Raw genomic sequence first — 8,287 nt, forward strand, 5'->3', positions numbered from 1 at the left:
ATGATTTGTTCTCTGAAAATACATTTCTTAAAAAATATAAAAAACAGACTATACAAACGAACCTCACCTGATCAGATTTATTATACCTGAGGAAAGAATCATTGGAGAAGCTCAATATCAGCAGCTGACTGTGGAACAGACCATCAACTGTTGTTGTTATGTGCCGTCAAGTCACTTGCAACTCATAGCAACCCTATGTACAACAGCCCTAAACTCTGCTCTGTCCTGTGCCAATCTCGTTGTCTCAGACACACTCATCCTGATTACCCCAGTCACTGAATCAATCCATCTCCTAGAGGGCCTTCCACTCCTGTGCCTGCCCTCCACCCTCCCAAGCATGATGTCCTTCTCCAAGGACCGGTCTCCTTACAACATGTCCAAAGTATGTCAGATGAAGCCTCAGAATCTTTCCCTCCAAGAAGCAGCCCGGTTTAACCCTCTCCAAGATGAATCTGTTTGTTTCCTTGGCAGTCCATGGTACCCTCTGTATTCTTCTCCAACACCAAAGCTGAAAAGCATCAATTCTCCTTCTATCCTCCCTAGTCATTGTCCAACTCTCTGATGCATAACATGTAATTGCAAAGACCATGGCCTGTATCAGACGCACCTTAGTCTCCAGAGAAACAGCTTTGCTCTTCAGTACAAAAACAAAACAAATCTATGAGAACCAAAATATCACCTTGGATTTATCCCATCTGAACTTTAAAAACCATCTCAATATTAGGTTCAAGGCATTGACTACAAATGATCAAAGGCCAGATGAGCTGGGGAAAAACATAAAGGATATCATTCATGAAGAAAACACAAAGTCATTACAAAAGCAAGAGAGAAAGAAAAGACTAAAATAGATGTCGGAAGAGACTCTAGAAATTGTACTAGAATATTAAGAAGTTAAACTAAAGAAAGGAAGGAAGGGAGGGAGAGAAGGAAGAAAGAAGAAAGGAGGAAGGGAAGGAGGGAGGGAGGAAGGAACGAAGGAAGGAGAGAGAGAGAGAGAGAGAGAGAGAGAGAGAGAGAGAAAGGAAGACAGAAAGAAAGAAAAAAAAAGTCAGCACATTTTGGTCTCTTCCCTGCCCATCTCTGACAATCATCAAAGTTTTTTGTTTGTATTTCCTTTTCATACCTTTTTCTGGCAATAACGGACTCATATATTATTTGTTCTTTTGTGCCTGGTTTATTTCATACAGCATAATATCCTCCAAGTTCATCTATGTTATACATTACAATCTTTTTTATTCATTTTAATTAAAGTTTACAGAGACTTAGGGTTTCCATTTATTTATTGTTGCACTTTCTTCCTGACCATCCTCTCCACCTCCAATCACTGTTCTGCTTGAAAAGTAAAAGAAAAACTCTTTCATTGTTATGCAATCCCTCCCCAAAGTCCACTCCACTGTGCAGCCTTCACTCTGGACTCCTGTTATGACAATAATACCCAATTCTATATTTCTTTTAAACAGTTTTCTTCCTCATCTGTTTCAATTAGTATACATCATTCATACTCTCCGTCTCTGTCTTCTCTAAACCCCGATGTCAGTCCCATTTTACAACAGTGGCCCTACGCAATATGTGTCCTTTTCTGACTAAGAAAGAAGTAAAAGAACAGGACTAAATATTACAAAGGGCAAATAAAGAAGACAAAACAAAATGTTAAAATGAAATGTGCAAAAAGCTGGAATCAGAAAATAAAAAAGGAAGAACAGACTTGATATTACCCAAGCTCAAAGAATGTGATGAACAAGTTCAAGCCTAGAGTTGCAATACCCCTAGGAGGCCAGTGGTAAAATCATGAATGATCAAGGATGCATCAAGAGAAAATGCACAGAGCCACCACACCAAAAAGAATTGCTAACATGAAATTATGTTGGGAAATAGCATATCATAAAAAATCAGTGGCAAGAACGGAAGAAGTTCAAACTGCTGAAAACACAGGAGAAAAAGTAAGACCCCAGACATATATGGAATGCCAGTTGATGTATTTTAACAAACAGGCTCCGTTTTGAATATGCTCACAAAGCTATGCCAAGAAATCTGAAAGATAGTTACCTGTCCAACTGACTGAAAGATAACTACACTTATTTCCATTCCCCAAAATGGTAATGCAACAGAATGTGTAAATTATTGAATAATATAGTTAATCATATATATAAACAAAATTTTGCTGAAGATTATTGAGAAATGGTTGGAGCAGTACATCTACAGAGAACTGCCAGAAGGTTCAAGGTGATATTATTTCCTGGATGCTGGTACCATGAGTGTTGATTGTGGAGCTAAGCAAACTAAAGCTGTAATATTCTCAATCTCTTCACCATCTATCACAATGATGCTAACTGGCCTATTGGTGAGAATTTTTGTTATCTTGATGTTGAATTTCAATCCATATTGAAGGCTGTAATCCTTGACCTTCTGCAGCAAGGACTTCAGTTTCTCTTCAGTTTCAGCGAGCAAGGTGTGTCATCTGCATAACACAGGTTGTTGATGAGTCTTCTTCCAATCCTGATGCCATACTCCTTCTTATAAAGCCCAGCCTCCCCGATATTCTGTTCTGCATTATGGATTGTAAAGATATGGAGATAGGACACATCCCTGGTGTAAACTCTTTATCATTTTGAACTATGCAGTTTTCTTGCTCTGTTTTGATGCCTTCCTCCTGGTGAAATTATAGGTTTCACATAAGCACAGTCAAGTGTTTTGGAATTTCCATTCATCTCAGAGTTAGCCACAATTTGTTGTGATCCACACAATCAAATGCCTTTGTATATTAAATGAGAAACAGATAGACATTCCGCTGGTACTCTCTGCTTTCAGCCAAGAGCCATCTATCATTAGCATTAATATTACTAGTACCACAGCTTCTTCTAAACCCAGCCTGGACATATGCCAGTTCTCTGTTGATGTAACTTTCCAGCCATTTTTGGATAATTTTCATCAGAATCTTGCTTTAATATGATGTTGTTTGATAATTTCTGCACTCTGGCAGGTCATCTTTTTTTGGAATGGGAACAAATATAGATCTCTTTCAGTCAGTTGACCAGGTGGTTGTCTTCAAGAATTCTTGGCACAACTTGGTTACTGTATCCAGGACAACGTCTATTTGTCGAAATATGTCAACGGAAACTTGAATATTTCTATAATTCTGAACAAGTTTTAATGATGTTTTAGAGTAAGAAGGACTAGGAATGCTTGGTGACCTAATTCTGAAAACCCTACAGAACACAATCATGTGGATGGTTTGTACTTGGGGTCAATTTTAGTCCAAGGTCAGATGGACTAATGCCAACATCAGCAAAAGGAGACGTGAAAGTGACAGCAACAAGATTCTGTTGATTAAATAGTGTGAATCACATGAAGTACATAGGGAAAGAGCCCTTATGGTGGCTTTGCATATGCTGAGAAAATATAGCCAAAATATGTACCATGTCATAAAATTTGACATACCATGCCCATCATTCTTTATGAAAATCAAAGCAATACATTTAGGCTTTATACTGCCTAAGATCAGCTAGTATACATATCTTTGTTTTGTGCAGTTATTCAGGTTGGAACTGACTCATAGCTGACCCTCAGAGGCAGTTACTAACAGGAGGAGATTGCCTATTCTTCTCCTGTGGAGTAGCTGGTGGATTTGAACTGAGTGCCTTTGGGACTGTAACACAGCTTCTTTCCACTAGGCCACCAGTGTTTCCTAGTATATATATTAACGCTTGTTGCTGTTGTTGTTTTCATTCCTGTGGAATCTGAACCAACTCATAGCTGACCCTCCAGTGAGTTTAGAGGTTGTAAGCCATACAGGATTTACTCTGCTCTATTCTTAGAGCAGCTAAAAGATTCAAACAACCAGCTTTTGAGCGACACTCTTCACTCAGTAGTCCACCAGATAAACTGAAGCAGATTCTTCTTTCTGTACCTGACATTCATATTTCTTCAAAGGATATTTTGAAGATTTAGTTATAAAGTTTGAAATAATTCCACCATTTCCCCAAATCTCAAAATAGTCAAAGGTTTATACTTAAAAAATTTTAAACTCAAAGTCAAATATGATTACAGGTGTGTAGAATTGGAATTGTATCCCCAATGCTAATGGCATTACTATGATTAGCAGTTGGTCATTTGGCTTCCTCTGTTTTTGAAACATCAATGTTGAATATTACAGTCACTGTAGTTTGATAAATGACCTTCCCATCATGTTTCATTTTGTGGGTTTAGGTCAGACACCCATATTGTGACTTGGTTGGTGGGAAGTTGGCGTTTTATTATATTTTTAGCATATTTAGTCTATTTAGAAAGTTTACATAATTTTGGTTACAATGACTAAAGTGAGACAAAAATAAGGCTGAATTTTAAGAAAACAAACTTTTCTGGCATTAAAAGATGGTATTGTGTGCCAGTGTGTCCTTGACATCTTTTGAATTTTGAGGTTTGAGGCTCAAGATTTTATATAGAGGTGTCAATGGAAGGGAGAAAATTCATTGTCTCTATTATTTGTAGGAGATTTAGCATTCCTGGGAGGCAAATGAAAGTAATTTCTTTTATCATGGTTCTTGACAAGTGTAGAGACAGAAACTAGACTTTGACTATGCTCTTCTCTAGAAGTTTCTTAACTCTTCCAGGCTTCTCAAAATCTACTGTAAATATTTACCTTGATTTGAAATTTCTAGGAAGTGAACTGGGATATGGGAATGAATGTGCAAGAAGTTTCCTGAGTCACACAATTTGATGGGTGGAGGGAGGGATTGGTAAAGGAAAGGGGAATGGTCCAGTGTGAAAAACAATGTATATGAACTTCATGAACTCTCACCAAATCAATCCACCTCATAAAGGGCCTTCCCCTCCTGCACTGTCCCTTCTCCCTCCCAAGCATGATGTCCTTCTCCAAGGACTGGTCTCTCCTTACAACATGTCCAGAGTATGTTAGACGGAACTTCAGAACCCTTGCCTCCAAGGAGCCACCCGGTTTAACCCTTTCCAGGACAAATCTGTTTGTTTTCCTAGCAGTCCATTCTCAATACTTTTCTCCAGCACCACAGCTCAAAGGCATCAATTATCCTTCTATCCTCCTTGGTCATTGTCTAACTCTTTGATGCATAACAAGTGATTGCGAAGACCATGGCCTGTATCAGACATACCTTGGTCTCCAGAGAGACACTATTACTCTTCCGTACTTTGGAGAGGTTCCTAACAGCAGACTTTCCCATGGAAAGTCTTTTAATTTCCTGGCTACTAGTGCCAAGAGTGTTCACTGTGGAGCCAATCAAACTAAAGCTGTGAACAATCTCAATCTCTTCCCCATCCATCCTAATGCTGCCAATTGGCCCAGTGGTGAGAATCTTTGTCTTCTTGACATTGAGCCTCAATCCATATTGGAGGCTGCAGTCCTTGACCCTCTGCAGCAAGATTTTTAGGTCCTCCTCAGTTTCAGCAAGCAGGGTTGTTTGTATCATCTGCATATCTCAGATTGTTGATAGATCTTCCACCAATCTTGACCCCACATTTCTCCTCATAGAGCCCAGCCCCCCAGATAATCTGTTCTATATACAGATTGAAAAGGTATGGAGATCTGTGCAATTAACTGCCCCTAAAACCCCAGTGACTTCTCAGACTTCTAGTGCAATGTTCAGAGACTCTTCTGACATCGACCCCAGTCTTCCTTCTTTAGCTGTCCTGTAGTGACCTTTTGCATTTTTTATGAATGATATTCTTGATATTCTTCTACACCTCATATGCTCTTTGGAAACTAGTGTTCAAGGCCTCAAATCTGTTCTTGCGATGGTTTTTAAATTCAGATGGAAAATCAAAAGAGGATTTGCATTGAGAAGGTCTGCTGTCAGGGATTTCTCCAGAGTGCTGAAGAGCAACAATGTCAGTCTAGAGATTAAGGTGCACCTGATCCAGGCCATGATCTTTGCAATTACTTGCTCTGCATCAGAGAGCTGGACAATGACTAAGGATAATAGAAGAAGAATCTTTGCCTTTGAGATGTGGTGCTGGAGAAGAGTACTAAACATACCAAAGACTGCCAAGAGAACAAACAGGTTTGTTTTAGAGTAGATGAAACAAAGTTTCTCCTTGGAAATAAGGATTTTGAGTCTCCATCTTATATACTTTGGGCATGTGGCCAGCAGGGACCAGTCCTTGTAGAAGAACAACTTGCTTGGAAGGGTGGAGTAACAGCACAGGAAATGGAGACCCTGGATAAGATGAATTTACACAGTAACTGGGGTCAAGGGGATAGGTGTGTTGGATACAACGAGAATGACTCAGGATAAGGTAATGTTCAGAGCTATTGTTTATAGGTCTCTGTGAGTCACAGTCAACTGGAGGTGACATAACAACAATGACAAAAATCTGCTGGAAGGTCACCTGTGAGTTGGATCTGACTGTGTGGCACATAACAACGTAATCACAGCATCTATGATGCTCAAGTTCCTTCAGGTTTTAGTTGACTTCTCATCCTGAGGAAATGTTCAAGAGTTGACTAGTGGAATATACTATAGCTCGTACTATTACTGCTAGTCTTAATGATACATAACGACAGTTATTATACCCTTAAAACTAGCTCTTTTTGTACTAGTGTTTCCAGATTCTCCCGCATCCTTAGCTAACACTAACACTTCAGCTGATTCAGGTGACTTACAGATTGTATGACCTAGACTCTCATTTCTAAGAATCTGGGACCCTGGTCATCACATTTTTCTTAGGACATTGCTCATGAACTAGTCAATTTTCTGTTTAACACACAAGATAGTGGCAAGAGTTGAACCAGTGAATTACCTAGATATTAAACTTGTCCTACATTGACCTCATTATGTAATAGCAACTCAACTTCTTCTACATAATTATCAAAATTAAATATTCTTTTTCCTTGTTTTCTGGATTTTGTTTGGGGATTTTTTTAAACCAGCTGATAGGGACTGAGGAATGGTAGCTATAAAGTTCAAAAATCTCTTACTGTTTGAATCCATCAGCTGCTCCACAGGAGAAAGATAGGAAATCTTCAGTGTGATTTACTGCAGTTGAAAGCCAACTGAAAGGTCAGTTATGGGTAAGTTCTAACTGGAAGGCAATAAAGTTTTCCATTTTGTATCCATGGCCAGTCATTTTTCCACAGCTGGAGTTCATACAGGAAAAGGCATAATGAATGCATGATTCTTTGTTTACCAACCTTAGAATAAGATGTGCTCACAGCCTTCAATGACTAGTGAGGTGGCTTTTTTTTTTTAGCACAAGCAACTAATCTTTATTTTGTTTTCATTACAAACAGCAGAAAGCAGGCTCACGAGGTATGTTCTAATGATTTTTAAAAAGTAGGCTTCAATAACAATCAGAACGGATATATAAACAAAGAGTTATACCACGATAATAAAAAAAATGAGCCTTACCGACACATATTTTGGTCACTAATAAAATCTTCAAGGGCACATAAGCCAGCAGCATACAATAACATATAATAATAATGGCTTTGAGAATTTCTGATCTGTCAAAAATGTAGGTTACTGCATTAAACTGAATCCTTATATTTTCTTAAAATTTTCCGTAAGCACTGAACAATTATTGTTCAGCAAAATGTTGAAGATGCACAGAGCATTCCTAAAAGAACACTCCTTTAATATTGTCAGTATTTTTCCCCCTCAGTAATTCCAATGAACCATGACTTCACCATGTGGATGTAATAGTGGTATGAAAAATTGATTTCGTTTTCAAGATCAAGTAGACTGATTTTGCATTTGGTGGCCAGCTGTGTGCTCCCTAATTTTTCACCTTTAATTTTCATAATAACTTTTATATTTCATAAGCCCTGAGTTATTAGATAACCTGCAAGGTGAGTGTCTACTTTTACCTTATATTTTACTCCACTCAATTTGAACCCCATATAGTAAGTATTTAAAATTAATTACAGATGGTTGTCACTAAAGCAATGATGTAATTAACTGCTAGGATATTTAGTGATTTCTAATAAGGCATTTAACTGCATATGCTATGCATTCTTAACTTACTAGGAGCAATCTTTAAAACTGCATCTAAAATTATCTGGCAATAAGAGCTTTTCATTTTACTTACTTCTACATGGACAACTAAATTTACTTTTTTCATCTCACATAAAACAATCCTTTGTTTATCTTTTCCAAGCTTAAGTGCTACAGTTTTCCAACTAAGGATGTGCCAAACTGAATCTAGAATCTGCATAGCATATTGATGGCTATGATGCTTCGCAAATAAGTATGCCCAGAATAGGCATTCAGTAAGTGTTTGTTCCACATGAAATGAACTGTAAGGCAGTTGTTTGAGT

This window comes from Elephantulus edwardii, unplaced genomic scaffold (assembly GCF_000299155.1).
Source record: "Elephantulus edwardii isolate Elephantulus edwardi_28Jun2011 unplaced genomic scaffold, EleEdw1.0 scaffold00059, whole genome shotgun sequence".
In the NCBI taxonomy this organism is placed as follows: Eukaryota; Metazoa; Chordata; class Mammalia; order Macroscelidea; family Macroscelididae; genus Elephantulus; species Elephantulus edwardii.